Here is a 19,396-nt window from a genome sequence, read left to right on the forward strand (position 1 = left end):
ATTGACGTAACGGTCTTGACAGCAAGATCTAAGCAGCGCGTTCAGAAGCCTGGCTTGCTAGCCTTTATGGCTCAGAACAATATCCCATCGCAATACCCTTTTTCTTACTCCTCGAGTAAAGTGCTCCTGCCTAAGTAGCCACTTTCCAGAGGCATCTGCGTGGTTCCTTATATATATATAGCTCCTTACCAGAGTTATACATGCGCTTCGCTGTATTCCATCGGGCAACATTAGAAAATCAGCAAGTACCTCCCAGAGGCAATATGCGGCACGCTTGAAGCACGGAGGCACAGCCGGCCTCATCTTTATAAATAACACTTATCTCCATCAAGGGTAAGTCTGGGCTTGACGTGAGCTTCGTTACCCAAGACCTGTTAACAGCGCGGGCGCTGGAGTACAAAGAAGCTGCTGAGCCGAGGCTCACCTACGACAGTAGGAGAATTACGCTCATTTGTCTATCTCAAAGAGTTTTTCGAAGAAATAAACACGAGAACAGAAGGCCGAAGCGAACCTAATCATTGTCATTTACGCGAGAAAATGTTCTTAATCGAAATTACAGAGTCGCTGATCAATTTAACAATAAATACTCGAAGCGCGGGAAGGCCGGGTTTAGTAGGTGAGGCAGGCATGGTCCACAGAATCTGTCACGTCACTATTTGACCCAACTCTGTCTACCACGCAACGCTAAAAGACAGTCACTGTCAAATTTCCTCCTTTGATATGAGTGTTAGCTTTGCTGCATAACATTCTGACTCTGAAAAAAGCACGCTTTACAGGCGCTTGCTACTCTGTGACATATCACTGATTTCAACGTGCTCGTACTTCTTTCATTCTCTTTCTATTGCTTTGTCAGGAGCAAACATTTGTCTTTAACTTTTCAAGTAATCAGCCTTCCTTGTTACCTCGTACTTTCACTGTCTATCGAGCAGTGTAGAAAGGCGTTCTTTCTCAAGCTTTCTCTTTCTGTCGAAACTTTGGCTTTGCCGCATAAACACTGTACTTGCAACAAAGCACGCTCTACAGGCGCTCGTCGCTGCAATGTTATTTCAGTTTGTCGTTTTGTAAATTAGTGTCTTGTTCTTTAATTATTGTCCTTGCGGCAGAAATTATACACACACTCGAGGTACGCTCCCACTGTCGTGCTGTCCTGGTATTAATGGCGCATGCGCGACCCACGCGTTGAGTGTTAGAAGGCCTCCAGAGAGGCGCATTGCGTTTGGCTGCAAAAGACGGCGTAGCTAGGCGGGCCGCACCGTGACGCTCTGTTCAATCGGCTCTTCCCGAGCCAGGGTAGCGTTCTGGCTTCCACTACTGGCATGAGATTTGTGCGCACGAACACTAGCGTTCCCGCTTAGCATCTGTGCGCATACACTGGTCTGAGTTGAACGGACAAAACGTCAAGCTAAACCTAGGTAATACTTTCAATGGGCACCGCCGACGATTTTCCGTCGGCACAGTGTACCGTCCATCTCGTCTCGCGCACCATCCAAGTGCGATGCTGCAGCGCCACTGGTGGCGCTCCACGTCAAGCCACTGTTTTGAGACGCCTGGTAGCTGCCACAGCGCTGTTTCAGCTGCAGCACTTGCCTCGCGTGCTGCGCAGCGCCAACGTTTCGGGCCTGCATATCGTTAGAATGCCGTCCAGGAAGCGCAGTCTTAAGCCTTGCTATTGTTGTCAATGCTTCGCCCGAAATGAACAAATGTTTTCCCAAACCACTTTATTGTTATTAGCCTATTTCTCTCCTCACGCGTGTTATTTTTAAACCAGTATTCAGTCGCATATCAGAGGAACCAGAAGGAACAAATAATAAAGGCATATTTAACTCACATAACCGTCCTTCCCGAGATGTCGTCGTCATAAAAAATCCCACATTAGGTTAGATTTCTTGAACCATACGTAACAGAGACTACGCAGCGGCTGACTCGCTGGTTGAGAAGCCTCCATAAGCTCCATACTAGCTCATACTTGTACATAAACTCGTGCCCACCGCTACCACCGTCCCAAAATCAGAAGCTTTGCATCTAATGAAAAGCTCTTGGTTACATCAAGTGAAGGGAGACAAAATTAGCATTAGTTAATGCTTATTTATCTTAAAGTACTACTGCACAATGCGAATTATTTTGAGAAAAATCACGAATATTCGTTTTCACTCCTTTAAGATACACACTGCGCCCACGACAAGTAGTGGGGCAAGTGAGACCACGTCAACGCGTATTTGGCACGGCAGCTATAGGCGCGACGCTAAAATTCCTTACCCCCTTATAATTTTAATAATCGGGGCCTGAACGTGTATTTCCCGCAGAAATTACGCCAAGGTATGGCTGCGAGCAGGCATGGCGACCCACTTCCCTATTAATAAAGCTTCCCGCGCCCTCCTCCTCGAAAATTCCGGCGTTCAAAGTGGCTCGCTCGAGAAATTTCGACGCTAACAAAATTACGAATAAATAAAAAAGAAAAGGAGCCGAGAGACATCGCGCTTCCCTGGCAATACGCTACGTATACCGAACGTGCAAAGTCCTCAGGCTGCGGTTCGCATAAATCACACACTTGGCCTCCCCGAGTTGGCCCGCGCGCAAACCGGAGGCGGTTAGGAAACAAATCACGTTTCGTTCGACGCGCCTCATTAGGGAAACCAGTGGACGCTCGGTAAAAAAAAAAAAAAAAAAAAAAAAAGGACGAGGAATTTCTTTCCTAGCCGAGCGATCCGTAGCGGACTCTCTCAGGCGCAACTGTATTGGGATGCGATATTTCTAATCGACTTCGCAGCAGCTTGCGAGGGCATTTAAAGCAAAGGGAATGAAAATCCGCTCCGAAGAAACAAAGTTATTCTTTGTCGTCACAGTGTCTCTTTGTATTAAGGGTGATGCAGGATGGACCTCTTCACCTACAGTGAGCAGCAAACAATTTCGCAGCTCTGGTATTTTCAGTTCAAACTACCAAACGAATGCAAACAAAATTAATTTACCTAAGATCAACGAAATCTTAACGTATTTTTAATAGGAAAGTCCGTGAATGCGCGTGAAAAAGTGTAGAAGCTTAAAGTGACGTTAAGTGGAAGAAACTTACATTTCCGCCAAAAACGATAATCGTTACTTCCGCGGTTTTCCAAAGCTTAAGCAAAAGGAAAGTATAGTACATGCGGGGGATAAAATTTGTAGGCTGTTTTTCCACGGCCTATACCAGGTGCATAAAGAAGCCCGATTTCATTATAATGAGTGCTAAATAGGTTTTCTTGCAGAGCCCACTACACGAATAAATAATTTGTGCTGACCATAATTATATATGCAAAAGAAGCCCGGCGAATGGAGCTTTTTCTGCGTGCTTGCGTGTTTTCGACTAGCACAAAGCAATGACAGTAACCAATGTAAGATAGACCTACCTGAAGGTATTTACACAAGCTCTTTGAAGCACGCACTAAAATGTGTCGTGCGCTTGGTCAACGTAGGGTGCTTATAAGAGGGCAATTATTCGAAGGACAGAGGCTAGCGCTTATGGAAAGCGCGATTATCCAGCTCTTACACAGCTAAGAGCCATTCAATTGTCCTCAAAACTTCATCTCTTCTTAAGCTACATAAAAACTTGATTCGTCGTGTATTCAATGTCAACTGTTCGCTATGCCTCACTGCGTGCTTTCTTTCCTTCGACAAACTTAGTCCTAAGATACTTTTCAAAGATCTACAAACATTTTATTAGAACGTAATGCCAACAGCGCTTTTCAATCTTTTGCGTAATGCACGTGCATGCGTCTAGCTCCAGGAAACTTCCATTCGCTCCATCGTGATAAATGAAAATACGTGGGCGTGCAGAAATCAGCGTCCGACCAACATCGGTGGCGCGGCGTAATGGCTGACGCAGATAAGAGGGTCGGTGTGTCAGGGTCCTCTGTAAACAACCTAGAGAGTGAGAGTTTAATGGTATATGGAGAGGTGAGTTTAGCCACAGGCTCAGCATGGTACTCCAGGTGAGAAATGAAAGAAAGTCGGTGAGATAAGCAAAGCAAAGCACGCTCAACACTGAGAAATGCGTGAACACAAAAGTTGTTTACCGAGTCACATCGACGCCTGTATCCTGCAGCAACGCTATGTGCTTTAGTGTGGAGCAGTTCAGATCAAAGACATTGCCACGCCCTAAGAACCCCACAGAGATGAAGTTGCGTGTCGTGTCGAGCGTTTAAAGGGTTCACCAAAACACCCCATGAGGTTACGTACAAATTAGGTGGTCGTCAAGGCCGCAGATGGGGCACAATGGAGTGCGGAGCCAAATGAATTTTTAAATAAATAGTAACAACCTACTCTGCGCTGCTTCCATTTGCCTGGTAGCAAAGGCGTGTATTCGGTAGGGGACGTCGAGATTGCGAGCATCGAGAGCCCCTTGTAGACTCTTTTCTGCGGTCCAAAGGCGTGCACTTCCTGTACGGGCTTCGGAGAGGCTGCCAACGAGGATGCTCCTTGTTCGCTTTCATACACGCCGTGATAAATGCATGTAGGTCCTGGAGAGCTTTCATCATTAACAAGAGGTCTCCGGCAGTAACAAAAGAACGTGATGCTCCGCGCTGTCGTGACAATACTGTGCGGAGCCTAACAAGACATGACGGTAGCACGTTGCCGTGTCACCACGCCCTTTCAGCAACGCGTTCACGCAACACTCTAGCACGCCGGATGAATAGGCCCCGCAAAATAATGCATGTACGTAACCTAGCTGGTGATGCGATCATTTACAAAACATACGCACGCAATCGGGGCGTCTGCGGGAGCGTGCAATTAACTATGTTTGACCATGTACTTCACCAATAGTGCATTCCCAAGCTTAGAAGCAAGGCTAAACATAAGATATGCGGGAATAATACGTGTCTGGCGTTTCCGGAGCAGTGAGCAAGAAAGCAATCTGCACAGCTGAAATAGTCTAAATCACTAAAATATCACTTAAAAAGGAGTGTGAAATAACCGGAACTTCGGAGTGGGTGGCTACAAAGAAAACACGATTATACTTTTCTTGTCTCCGTCGCAGGTGTTAAGGAGTGTGATGTTAACGCATGCCTGGGCGAGCGAAGTACAGATCAGACGATGCGCAACGTGTCCTTTGAAGCACATTGCAAAGCGGACAACGTCTCCCGAGCCTTCGCACGACGGCTAAAGACTCGCGCGCGCGCTCCCGAATTCCCGCGAAATAACCACCAGCACTCGGGCGACGCGCCGCTCGCCAGCCCAACGGCGTCCCTTTGTGTCCGAAACACGCGCGCTCGTGTGCGCACGCGCTCGCTCGAAAACGGGGAAAGAGCCGCGGCGCGGCGGGCAGCGTGGTACGTTGCCATTGCAGGAAAACCACATTCGCCCCGGCCTTCCTCCTTTTCTTCCGGCCACCAGGTTGACACCGCCACGGGACGACGATCTAGGTGAGACCGCAGTGACAGTGCCTCGGGACGCGTGCCCCCGACCAGCTCGTGCCACTCGCGCGTGCAAACCACTGGCACTGCAAAAAGCGGACGCCTCCACGCGCGCGGTAAGGAAAGCGACGCTACAGCGCCGAGCAGGAGGAGCAGGAGAAAAGGGCGCGCGCTCAAACGCACGCGCTGCGCCGAGGTGGCGAGCACGCACAACAACTCACGGGGTATAAGGAGCGCGCGTGCGCTGGCTGGCTGGGTGGCTGGCTGCTGCTGATGCTCTTCCGGTAATTCCGGCCGATCAGCGGCGGCGGAGTCTGCACGACGTCGAACGGGGCCGGCGGTGCATGGACGGTGCAGCCCGGTAGACGTCCGCGACCCCGCGCGGCCCTACGGTGCCGCAGGGTCCGCTGACAGGGTTCGGCGGGGCCGCTTCGCGTCGCACGAAGACGACGGCACGAATGCTGCAGGACCGGCGGCACACGACGGCATCACTCAGCGGCGGAGATCGTCGCGTCTTCGAGCCTGCCCGCGGCTCGACCGCTGCTGCTGCTGCTGCTGCTGCTGCTGTTGCCGCTATCGATTGCTGCTTGCCCGGCTCGCATTCGCGACCGAGACGCCCCGCGGCGGAGCCCGAGCCCAACTCTAGCGCCGCCCCGAGAGAACAAAAAAAAGGGAAAAAGACAAGAAAATAGAGGTGGAGGGTAGGGGGGGGGGGGAGGGGGGAGGCGGCCGCACTGCCGTTAGGAATTGGATTAAGAGCGACGCTGGCTGTCCACTGCACTTCCGGCTCCCCTGCCCGGACCGCCCCCTTCGTCCACTGCTCGCGCCTTTTAGCGCTGAAAGCAGCTCCGAGTGAAAGAGAAAGAGAAATCTATAGGTGAAGCGCTGGAGAAGTGACGAACGTGGCGCTGTCTTCGTGTGAAGCGGGGATTTTGACGCTAACGCGACGTGGCTGGAAGCGAGCGCGTTGGGGGACTCGTGGCAGGAGGAGGCGCCCGCCCAGCCGGTATGCGCGCGCGAGCGCGCGCATATCTTTGTTCACAAATGTCAAGGGTCACATGCTTTCCAACGGTCACCCTAGTTCCTGCAAAATTTACGCAAGCTGGAAAGCATATGCAAAACTTGTTTCTGAGAGTTCAAGTCGATACCTCTTGTCGCTTGAATGCATATTTAAGATTCCAGAAATGGGGGAACCCAACCGAACCCACCCGACATACATGTATATATGTAAACAAGGCCAGGAAGGAGGCTTGAAAACACAGTCACTGCACAAAAATTATCTCATGAAAGCAACGAATTCTCCACTTATGGTCTTTTTTTTTTTGTGACTGTTTAAGCCGGCCGTAATTTGTTAACAGAAAAAAAGTGGGATGTGGGCCGATCCAGAGGGTAATGCAAAAAAGGGTCCTAGGCTCCTAGCGCAATGGCATATATTCGTGTGAACTAGCAAAGCTGAGCCTGGCTAAGTTTAGCTAAGCATGGTTGCGACAACTTAAGCGGAGTCAGTCATCGATAGCCAATTGATTGCCAATCAGTAGCTAATCGATAATCGACAAATAATCCATAAATTCCGGGAAGTACTGGGGATGACTTGGTAGTGCTTAGCATAGCCCAAATACGTGGCCAATACCTTGTGATAACCAATCGATAGCCAATCAATAGCTAATCGATAATCGACAAATAATCCATAAATTCCGGGAAGTGCTGGGGATGAGTTGGTAGTGCTTAGCCTAGCCCAAATACGTGGTCAATACCTTGCGATATCCAATCAATAGCCAATAAATAGCTAATCAATAATCGATCAATAATCAATAAATTTCGGAAATTGCTGGGGATGACTTGGTATTGGTTAGCCTAACCCAAAGGCCAGGACTAGCTAGGTGCCCATCAGCTCCGCTGTCTCTTTAGCATTGCGCCTCCAGTGCAAGCTATGCAAATTTTTTCCTTCATTTTGCTATTATTTCGTTAGTTATTATTAGAGAAAATGAAGTCGAAGCACCTTCTTTTTCTTTTTTTTTCTTTTTTATTATTATTTTAGCGTCGAAACCTCCGCACGTGAGTGCAGCGTGACGGATTTAAGAGTACGTCTTCTTCTTTGGGCCGTTGCGGCGCACTAAATGTTCTTGAAACTTAGTAGGTTCAGTGTTTGGCTCTTTTAGAACATAATTTCGTTCATCCTTACCGATAAGCCGTTAACTAGGCCCCCGAAGATGCTGTCAAAATTCATGACTTCGCGGTGAACTGGTGCGGGAACTTCAAGGCAGCATCGCCACGAGTCTTCCTTTTTCGTGTTTTCTGACCCACCATGACACCTGCTACGGTAAGAGGGATCTTTTTGTTCGCATTGTAGAAGCGTAACTTACTAATAAAGCTCAACTTAATTTCCTGTTTAATGCCCCTTTAAATGTTAAGTTTCGGATTAAAATTTGGCATCCCGGTATTCATTGCTCTATAAATAAAAAATTCTAAAAATGTCTGTCTATCTATCACCAGCTTGAAGACGGATAAGGTCACAACTCTGAGGTGCTGAAGTATTTACGGTAAGGCCTGCTCCTCACGCGAAATGTGCCGCACTCGGAGTAAGAAAGCCGCGAGCAATACGCGAGCCGTCTCTTAGATATGTATTGCATTTTCGTGTCTGAGCGCACTGTTACAACTGTACAACAATGGGTCATGTAAATGGCATTGTACGTTTAAGTTCGTTTTATATATGTGTAGCCATGTGCCGTGTAATGTGGTTACGTAGATGCGTAGATGCGTTTGTTGTCTCGTCGGTAGAACTGTGATCTTCTAGGTGCGGTCTCGGACTCTTCAATACTTTCACTTGCTAACGGAACTGTGCATGTCTGAGTGGGAACTGTACAGGAATTGTGCAGCGTGTTCCTGTACTCTCTGCTGTGGTTTTCTTTTTCGTGTGGGAAATGTCACCATCCCTTTGACTAGTAGTAGTCAGTCCGGCACCACTAATGGTGCCAACTTTGTTTTTTAATTAATCTCAATAATTTATATATCATAAGCCTGCGGAAAATCGCTGCTACAGATGACCAATGTTGTTTACTCTTTTTTTTTTTTAACATGCGGCTGTACACTTGCATTCTGAAATACAAGAGGCGCAATGATAATGCCCCGTGTTCCGGAGGACTTTAAAATGGCATCAGTGGCAGCTGCGCAACTAACCCGTGGCGTCTTACAACACTTAGGACAAAACTTTTTCATTGAGAACCACGGGATTTAGGATGCCAAGAATATGACGCCCACGCCGCTGCTGCTCACGCACGAAAAAAAAAATGAGAATGAAAATTCCCATAACAGCTTACGCTGTAATTTATGGGGAAATTTTCATTCTCTTTTTTTTTTCGTGCGTGAGCAGCAGCGGCGTGGGCGTCATTCAGATCACTCTCGTCAAAATCGAGGCGAAGACACGTTGCCGAAATTGGAGCTACTCTTGCGCCGTTCAACCAGCTTACGCTGTGACTGTGCTGCGTGTGCCGCGCAGGCCTGTGACTTTCAATTGAACTGAATTGAAGTTATTTGCCAGAAGGATACAAAAATGATTAAAATACATGAGGAAGCATCTGGATCCTTAGCATCAAGGTAGTTTGGATCCATAGATGAATAATAACAGAGATTTATATTTATACAATAACAATATCAACAGTTGTGTGCCTATGCAGGTAGCAGACTTTTTTTCTAATCTCCGCTCACAAGTGATTGGCTTTCCCTGAGGAAAACTTCAGAGGGTTTCTAAAACCTATTAGTAATTCAACAAGACACAGCTCATTTGAAATTTATTGAATCATCCTTCTGTTCCCTCCGTCGACGTTGCGCTCCCTGTACCCGATGGGATTACCAACCAAATGATTTCCAACTTCCTTGGGGAACTTCGGAGCAGCCTTCTGACATATTTCAACAATGTCTGTGAGACAGGAAGCACACCTTCATTATGGAAGGCGGCTTGGGTTGTGCCGGTGCTGAAACCTGGCAATGACAGTACAGAGCCTGGCGTCACGTCGACCATAATCTTAATATTGCGTGTAGCGAAGCTGATGAGAAGCTTGCCTGCGTTCGACTGACATGGTGACTCGAACAACGCAAGACTCTTCCAACATGTATGACTGGCTTTAGACAGCGTTTGATTGCCCAAGATAACATCTTCGATTTATTAAGCCACATAGAACACCACCAAAAGGTGTGTCTTTTCAACAGCTAGTGGCCACATTTCATCATCATCATCATCATCATCATCATCATCATCATCATCATCATCATCATCAGCCTATCTTTATGTCCAATGCAGGACGAAGGCCTCTCCCTGCGATCTCCAATTACCCCTGTCTTGCGCTAGCTAATTCCAACTTGCGCCTGCAAATTTCCTGACTTCATCACCCCACCTAGGTTTTCTGCCGTCCACTACTGCGCTTCCTTTCTCTTGGTATCCGTTCGAAGATGCCGCCAGAGCCCAAGGGCTCGAGGCCGTCATCCAGGTAGAGAGGCTTAGGTCTCACAAATCTGCTACACAAATAAAGTTTATTCATCCTCCTCCTCCTCTTCCACCTCCTCCTCCTCCTCCTCCTCCATTCTGTAACTCTAATGGTCCACCGGTTATCCATCCCACGCATTACATGGCCTGCCCAGCTGCATTTTTTCTGTTTAATGTCAACTAGAATATCGGTTATCCCCATTTGGTCTCTGATCCACACCACTCTCTTTTTGTCTCTTAACGTTAGGCCTAACATTTTTCGTTCCATCGCTCTTTGTGCGGTCCTTAATTTTTTCTCCAGCTTCTTTGTTAACCTCCAAGTTTGTTTGTTTTTTTACATCCACATTTTTTTATGTTTCTAAAACTTACGACTGTGTGCTCCAATGTTAAGTAATTTTCGTCGGTAACAGGCCACCATCGCTGCTTTGCCCGCACGTTTTTCAGTGGTTGATCCATGCAAGACAAGTCGAGGGCAGTGTTCAGTAACTGGAGGGAAATCACGAGAGGCCGGCCGTATTATTAAAGGTGACCATGGCTGGTTTATCCGATGCCTTGCAGAAAGTGTACATGAAATTCCGGGTATCAATATGCGCCGTCGACGTCTGCATTTCGTTCTCGGGTTATCAGCAAAAGCGACAGTTTATAAAATATATTATCTTTGCAAAGACTAACCTCATCTCAATATAGGATCAAAAATAATTAATTGGAAAATGAGACATCCACCCCATCGTAGCAATTGCTACAAAGGAAACCTATATGGGTTCCTCGAAGAAAAAGACTCGCAGTTGAAAAAAAATTCGTCCTGGTCCGGGAGTCGAACCCGGGAGCACCGCCTTTCCGGGGCAGCCGCTCTGCCATCTGAGCTAACAAGGCGGCTAGCAGATGGCAGGGCGAAGTCGAATTTATCAACAACTCGAGACTCGAGTTGTTGATAAATATGACGTTGTATGGGAAACCCCGCATGGGTTTCCTTTATAGTTTGTAGCAATTGCTACGATGGGGTGGATATCTCATTTTCCATCTAATTACTTCCCTCCACCTAGCAGTTTTCCGCTTAACTATTACGTCAGGATTAACAATAATAACAGCGGGAAAGTCTCGGTTTATTTTATTTCCTGGCCTGTGGTCTAATACAACGCGTATGAAGACGCCTATCAGAAATACAGCAATTCAACGAGCTAGATAAATGCGATTTTTGGGGGGGTCACGCTAGACTCCAAGTAGAACAGGCGGCGTACCGTGGACGCTACGCTTACAGCCCTTGTAAACCGTGTGAACGCCCTCCGAATATTGGCGGGTACAAGCTGGGGAAGTTATCCATTGTCGATAACGAAACTACATACGGCACTGATTGTTAACCGCGTGCTTTTTCAACTGCCACTGATCTCGCCATGTGAATCTCAGTACGCAAATTTCATCGACAAGGCCTCAGAGTTACCCTGGGGTTGCCACAAGCAGTAGCGAGTGTCAAAGTGTTCCACAAGTATCGGCTGCCATCGTTTCGTATTCTAGCCTCTGTACGACTGCTTACGCAGTAATGTCGACTAACTTAACCTGGCACGAGGTAAAACTTCCAAAATCGCCTTCGATGACGTGCGAAGTTGCATGCTTTCATGGCGCTATGGTCATAGAAAACCCTAACTCCCAGCTGGCAATTCCTTAATTTATCAACAAGCGCGATACGCCTGTTCCGGAAGTTCAATCGTTGGTATTCGAACACTTGGAGAAAACGTAACATGAAAACCTTAAAGTCTTCACAAACTGTTCGGTCGATATTGAACGCGGAGTCAGCGCAGAAGCAGCGGCATCGTGCTCCAGATGGCTCACAAGTTTCGAACTTGTGAGCCAATGTGTGTTCCGCCTCGCTGCGCGCGTCGTCTTGCCCACCCGTCTCGCGCTGCTCGTCTGAATTACAGCTAGCTGAACCACGCAACTATAGATTTTCCGCACCTTAATACTTTTCTGAAAGGAGGAGCGCTGGTGGAGCAATACCACGCCGGAATGGCTTTGCAAGGCTAGGTGTGCCTGCAGACAACATCCTCCTGTTCATTCCTTATACTCGTTAGTTAACGGACTACAACTTAGTACTTAGCACCTGCATCATACGCGGCTACATGCCTCTACTTAATGTACTTTTCTCATGTTGGCCTCATATATCTTGCGGAAACCCGCCGTGGTTGCTTAGTGGCTATGGCGTTGGGCTGCTAAGCACGAGGTCACGGGATCAAATCCGGCCACGGTGGCCGCATTTCGATGGGGGCGAAATGCGAAAGCACCCGTGTACTTAGATTTAGGTGCACGTTAGAGAAGCCGAGGTGGTCCAAATCATTCCGCAGTCACTCACTACGGCGTGCCTCATAATCAGATTGTAGTTTTGGCACGTAAAACTCCATAGTTTAAATACAAGCTTGTACCTCGCAGAAATTATCTCGAAAAAGAAAAAGAAATGAATAAGTCCCGGCATCTCGGCATACTTTTATTAAAGAACGCTCGTTGTTCCGAACTTGATATTTCGAGCATCAGATAATGAAATCTGGCGGCCGACGGCGGCAGCGGCCGCGGCGGCGCGGGATGATATTGAATATTGTATAGCTTTACCTCTTGGCGAAGTAAAAGGAGCAGCCACGACATCACTGAGTCATTTTCTTTCGTTATCATCATTCTAGCGAACACCTAACAAACCTAACTAACCAGCGGGCTCCTCCAAAAACAAATTGTGTTGCCCGAACCTAATTTATCGAAGTCACGCTAGCATCGATCGAAATACCCTTAACAAGGTGAATAACCTAGGCACTTCTGCAAGCATATAACAACGAGAAACTCTTAAGCGCATAATTGCACGCTTATGGATTCCTCATAGTAATTTGTAAATGGCAATTGTACATACCCAGTATTCGAATTTTTCAGGTCAGTATATTTTTTTTTTTTTAGGAATCGCTTGCTATACGGTACGCGGCAATGGGAGGCAGCGCTGTCCAGCTCCGACTCACCGGATCAGCTCAACTTCGTCAACCAAGCGAGAAGGGCAGCTAAGGCCGCTGGACTCCTGGACTGAGGGGACCACCCACTGCAAAGCGGAGGAGCTACCTACGCTAGGGAGCTCTTTTGCATAAAGTTAATGCTCTCTCCCTCCCTCTCCTCTCTCTCTCTCTCTCTCTCTCTCTCTCTCTCTCTCTACGGTACGACATCAGCGTATTGAGACTAAAAGTGTTCCTCTTTTCTGATTCTCTGTATATATAGACGTTACCGCATGTCGTTTGATCGCATTTGGGGCTGTTCCTCACGCGCAACATTATCACTAAATTACTTAATCTGTATGATTTTTAATGCGATGAGCATTTCTTGCTTACTTCAAGTATTTGGAGTCTAGCTGTCTATCTAGCCTCTTACGCCGAACGAGTCACCCAAGTTGTCCACTAGCTTAGATATCAAGGTGTGTGCTCGTGGTCGTGACGCCGTCGGTGTCATTCCGTCGCCGTCATTCCAGCTTCGTCATCCGAGTCTCGTCGTGCCGTCGTCGGCATCCAATTATCGGCATGTCGCCGTCGTTAAACCATCGTCATATTTTCACAATCGTCATCCCATAGTCGTCACGGTTTCGTAGCACTCAGTTTCCCTGCATTATTGAGTTTTATTTATTTATCTTGTTTGAGGAAATTATCGCACGTATTAACACTTGGAAACGAGCCTCGCCTAAAAATGTAACCTTTATCTTCGTAGAGGAAGCCAAGGAAATTAATTGCGCCCCTTTGAGGGAGTCCTATAGAACGTCACGCGGCTACCTCATTATTTTACCATTATTAATTACCATTATTATTTACCATTATTAATTTTAAATTTACCATTATTAATTTTACCCCACCCTCACCCTTCACTAAACACGGAACAGACACATGTCCTTCGCAAAGTTCAGACTAACACTCTCCTCACCCCACTCATGCTCTGCAACTTCGGATGGCGTAGCAAAGCTCACTGCCCCAACTGTCCGGAGATAAGGGCAGATACAGAACACATCCTGTACTCATGTAACACTGCCATTACCTCTCCTTATTTCCCTTACCCTCCTCCCCCTCCTTCCTGGAGTGCTTGGCTTCACTCGGACTCGGCGGATCATCAGCGGGCCTTAGCGGAGCAAGCGCTCTTCTTTACTGGGTCCTTAGTGCTGGCCTTAAATAAAGTTTCTTCCTCCTCCTACCTCATTAAATGCTGCCAATTAATTACCGCTTAAGCTTCCTAATACAAATGCGCGTATATATACTGATGTTTTGGTTCGAATAAGAGACGCCATTCAATCAATTAATTACAACTTAGCTAAAGTAATTGCAGATCGAGGAAGCAATTAAGGTAGGGGCTAAGTAATTGTAGACAGGCCACTCGCGAGCTCTCGCAAACAGCGAAGGACCTCATCAAGAAGCGCCATTGTAATAAATTTACGAGCCCTCGCGGTCATGTAGGACTGAGTAAACTGGCTAAATTTATCATTCAACAAAAGGCAAGACCCGGAAGTGAGATAGGAGCTCAGGAAGCGATTAAGCACACAGGAAGTGGGAAAAAAGCCAGAACGAAACTAGGCATCGACAGGTGCCAACTGTGTGCCGTCAACGATTAACACGGCAACGTTTGCAGAGCTTTGGACGGTAAGAGCAGCGAATGAATTCTACACCGAATCGTAAACGGCATCGGGAACATCCGGGTAGCCGCTCCAGACGAAGCTGCAGCGAAGATAATTAAGTCCCAGGTGCAACTAAATTGTGCGCACTTTGTAGGCCATCTCAAGGAAGAAGTCCGCAGAAAACAGTTCAATATGAGAAAAGCGCAAGTAAATTGCGTTCGAAAGGACTGCTCTTCTATAACGTAAAAAAAAAACTGAAGGTAGGCTTTGTTAGAGCTGACTGTCCCAAAATCTCAAGTACACTACTCAGGCAACAATAAAGAAAATAGAAGGAAATTATCTACAAGCACTATACACACACGAGTACGTCACAAGTGCACAGACAGTATCTCTACGGGCACAGGCACCGAAAGCACAGCCCACGGTACCTGGGTTGGTAACCCGTCATATAGAACCTTTTCCCACTTCTCTCTCTCTCACTCCTATCCCTCTCTTTCTCCCACCCATCACACAGGAGAAAAGACAGTAGCTCTCTCACCCCCAACGTCTTATAAACATCAAGTGCACCGCTGACACTGAAGAATGTGAGCACAGTATGCTAATCTATAGAAAAAAAAACCTAACCGTCAAGGAATTAAAAAACAATATACTTAGCTGTAGGGGTGGGCGAATATTCCAAGTTTCGAATACTAATGGAATATTACACACTTCGCATCTGAAATAGAACTATTCGCCATTTTTGAATATTCGAAACTAAATAAATATTTCGCAACCACCGACTGTTAAAATCTCAATACTATTCGCCATCTGCTAAACGAAGTGTGGCAAATTGCCAAAAGTAAAACAACAACAGAAGTTTTGAACGGAATGCAGAAACAAAATGGATAATGCGTCTTCTTTTCAGTTTCTCGGCGGAAGCCTACCTGTTAAAAATTAATTAATTAAATTATGAAGTTTTACATGCCAAAACCACGATCTGATTATGAGGCACAGCGTAGTGCGGATTCGATCCCGCCACCTCGTGCCTATAGCAGCCCAACACCATAGCCACTAAGCAACCACGGCGGGTAAACCTACCTGTGAGTGTGACTTGTAGTCTGCCATTAAGTGTTTTTGGCCGTCTAGTCATGTAGCATTTTTATTGCGAAGCATTCTTTGCCTTATTCTTGGCACTTTGCGGAAGATTGATTCTTGTCTCGGTTCGCTTTAATGAAAAGAAAATAATGTGCGACCGATAGTGGAATCGAACCTCTGCCATGGTATCTTTCATTGTATTTAATACAAATATAAAACATACGCGCGTAACTTATTTACATAGTGGCCAAAACAGCCATATAGACGCGTCCATAAGCACGCATACTTCTCTCGTTCCAAATGCAGCCGCTCTTTGAAACAGTCGGCGCGTGGGCCACGTGACACTTTCTCGTCTTCTTTCCTCGTGACAGCTCGCGCTTTGAGGCGCCGTGCCAGACTGCACTATCTCCGGGAACGACCTAGTTTCCCCAATATTTTCATCGTGGCAGTTTACGCTACATAGACACAGTGCGACGTTCTGTCAACTTCATGATCACCCAAGTTAATCATGTTTTAACATTTCTTCTCTGGAGTAAAAATACCATCGTCGTTTTAACATACACCACATGACATAGCCATATGCACTACGTACGATTCTATAACACGTAGTTTTCGATGACGTCACAATCCGTGTTTCCCTCGCTTACGCTCATCCACTAAGCCATGTAGGGCCCAACAATCATCATGTCTACGCTCGCGTCGAACGGCCAGCGTAGATATAATGCCTTCGCTGCCATACGATCGTCTTCGACGTGGTCGACATCATCACACACACATTATCGCGACCCATACGCTCAATTTACAATTTACTCAATTTACACAAACACGTTGGTTCACCTGACAACGGTTTGCGGAACCCCAAACAATTTTGGATAGCCAGATACCTGCAAAATGCTTCGCATAACATCGATTCCCACAGTGCGTGTTATCTGCACAATTTTATCTTTTAGGCTACGACCAGTGCTGTTTACCTTGAAACGGGCCCTTCTACGTGTTTTTAGGACGCACAAGTCCTTAAGCTGCTTTTTTTTCCCCTTTCTTTTTTCTCCACAACTTCTTATCGCTTTTCAGCAACCATTTATTCATCGTTCTTGTACACCTCCACAGGGTGTTTTATTTTAGCTGCACCAAATTTTTAAAATTGGACCTAGTGAATAAAGTTATTTGTCTGTCTGTGCCTGTGGCAGATAGCACAATTCTAATCCTTGATCTAAATTACTCGATGATGCGGCCATTACTCACACAAGAAATCAAAGCACACAATTAATAATTGACATAATTATGCTAATTATTTTCTAATAAATTACATTACAGCACATATTTTAATATACGAATTATGGCCGGTGAGTTCGCAAGGCGTATCCACTTGGAACGAATTCTTAGGACTGAACCAGTTTCGGGATAATAATTTTCAACGTGTCCGATGAAATGCATTGGCGTTCCAGTTACTTTTTATTGCGATAGCAATTATATGGACACTCCAAGCGCATCTTTGCCGTCGCCATCGTCGTCGTCGTGAGGTTCCGTACAAAGCCCAACGGTGATAAAATCGTCGCCGAGCACCGTCCGCTGTGTGAGCGAGTGAAAGCGTACGATGGTGAGCCGGCAATCACGACGCAATGTAGTTGTGATGATGATATTGTGGGCCCAGGCCTCAAACAAACAGATGGCACAATGAACACAGAGAGCAAACAGATGGCACAATGAACACAGAGAGGCTTTAATTACACCGGGACGGGACTATGACGACATACACGATAACACACACAATTCACTTCCTAGTTGTCTGTCGCTTATACAGCGTCACTGTAGGATGACATCAAATTACGTGTCAGTATCACACACTCACGACACGAAGAGTCGCAGTAATGAATCTAGCAGCGGGTAACGCACGGGATGGAGGCCGGGGCGGAGGCCCGGCACACGACGAACCACTCGTGTGGCAGCTGGGTCGGGACGTCTGCCCACCACGGCTGCACCGGAACACGCGCTTCGGCTGCACCGGAACACGCCGGCGTCATATGCTCACACAGCAGTGGAGCAGGCTCAGCCCAGGCACAGGGCCAGCCCGGGCCGCTCTCCCAGCTCACCCAGGAACACCGGACTTGGGTAGATGCACTGCTTGGCTCGTTCGGGACGAAAGCCCAGATCCGGCAGCTCAGGCTGGTGACATGGCTTCCCACTCGGAGCCAGGCGCCGGCTCTTCCTCTTCCTCGTCCATCGCGTACCACAACAATCACGTACATTCGGCCGCGCAATTCAAATTCGCACAGTCTAACTGCTATCACAGTAGCGCACGCGAGGGAAGAAGGCAGGCCGGGAACGCGTGGTCTTCCTTTGCGCGCGAGGCACGGGGGCGAGGCGACAGAGAGGAAAAGGGACGGGGGGGGGGGGGGGGGTTCTCCTCCGTCGGCTGCTGCTCACAGCGCGGGCGCGCGGGTGCCGTATCTTGAAAGCGATCTGCGATGTTGCCAAAGCGCGCGCCCGCGCGGGCCTCATCTTCAAAGCGATCTGCGATGGGGGCAAAGTGCATGCACCGAGTGCCGGTAGCTTCGTATGCGCTGTGCTTTCGACGTTTAGCTCGCGTTGAAGCGAGACAAAAGACAGCGCGAAGGTCAATTTTCCAGCTGCTGCTGTCGCGCTTTCTCACTCCGGCGTTTTCACAGCGAGCTTCCGCGGTCATCGAGCGAGATGTGTTCATGTTTACCTGTGCGCGCGTGACACCGTGCTTGTCTATTTAGTTAGTCAGCGAATATTTACAACTTTATACGGCCATAAAACTACTATCCTTACTAATTTGCTATCGCAATCGATGCTTCGCCTTTCGGGCGGAACTGCGAATTTTTTGAAAAGAAAAAACTGTTTTATGCATTGAATCACAAAAGTAAATGGAATACCAATGTATTTCGTCGGACACTTTGAAAATTAATTATCTCGAAAGTAGCGCAGCCCAGAAAATTCGTTCGAAGTGGGTACACCTTGGAAACTCACTGGCTTAATTCAGTGTGTACATTAAGATATGTTCCGTAAAATAATTAACTAAAAGTTAATTAGCATAATTATGTTTAGTATTCAATTAGGCATTTGGATTTCTTGTGGAAGTAATGGCCGCCTCATCGAGTTGATTAAATCAAGGATTATAATTGCGCTATCTGCCACAGGCAATCTTCAAAAAAATGGTGCAGCTAAAATAAAACACCCGTATAGCAGCTATTAACTCTTGGAAAATTTGTTTGCAACCAGGCTCTAAAGATGTTGATAGGCTATTCGTTCAGTATTTTTTTTTTCGGTCACAATTCGTGATTTTGCGTTTAAAGCCAATTCTTCGTCCCTGATAGCCGTCTTTTTCGGCCTAGTGAGTACATTCATGGGACCTAATTGTAAAGAAATAAATATCCCTGCTGTAAATATGCACACGCGTCTGTGTTCGACGATTCAATATTTCGTTCGATATTGAATACTTACTATTCGTATTCGATTCGTGTTCGAAAAAAAATTATATTCGTCAACCTCTACTTATTAGCTTACTATCTTTGTCAACCCGCCGTGGTTGCTCAGTGGCTATGGTGTTGGGCTGCTGAGCACGAGGTCGCGGGATCGAATCCCGGCCACGGCGGCCGCATTTCGATGGGGGCGAAATGCGAAAAACACCCGTGTACTTAGATTTAGGTGCACGTTAAAGAACCCCAGGTGGTCCAAATTTCCGGAGTCCCCCACTACGGCGTGCCTCATAATCAGATCGTGGTTTTGGCACGTAAAACCCCATAATTTCATTTTTTACTATCTTTGTTGCATGTCTCGGAGCATGTGAAAGAGCTAATCGCAAAAGCGGGGATAGAAATTGCG

Source organism: Dermacentor silvarum, chromosome 2 (genome assembly GCF_013339745.2).
Source record: "Dermacentor silvarum isolate Dsil-2018 chromosome 2, BIME_Dsil_1.4, whole genome shotgun sequence".
NCBI classification, from domain to species: domain Eukaryota; kingdom Metazoa; phylum Arthropoda; class Arachnida; order Ixodida; family Ixodidae; genus Dermacentor; species Dermacentor silvarum.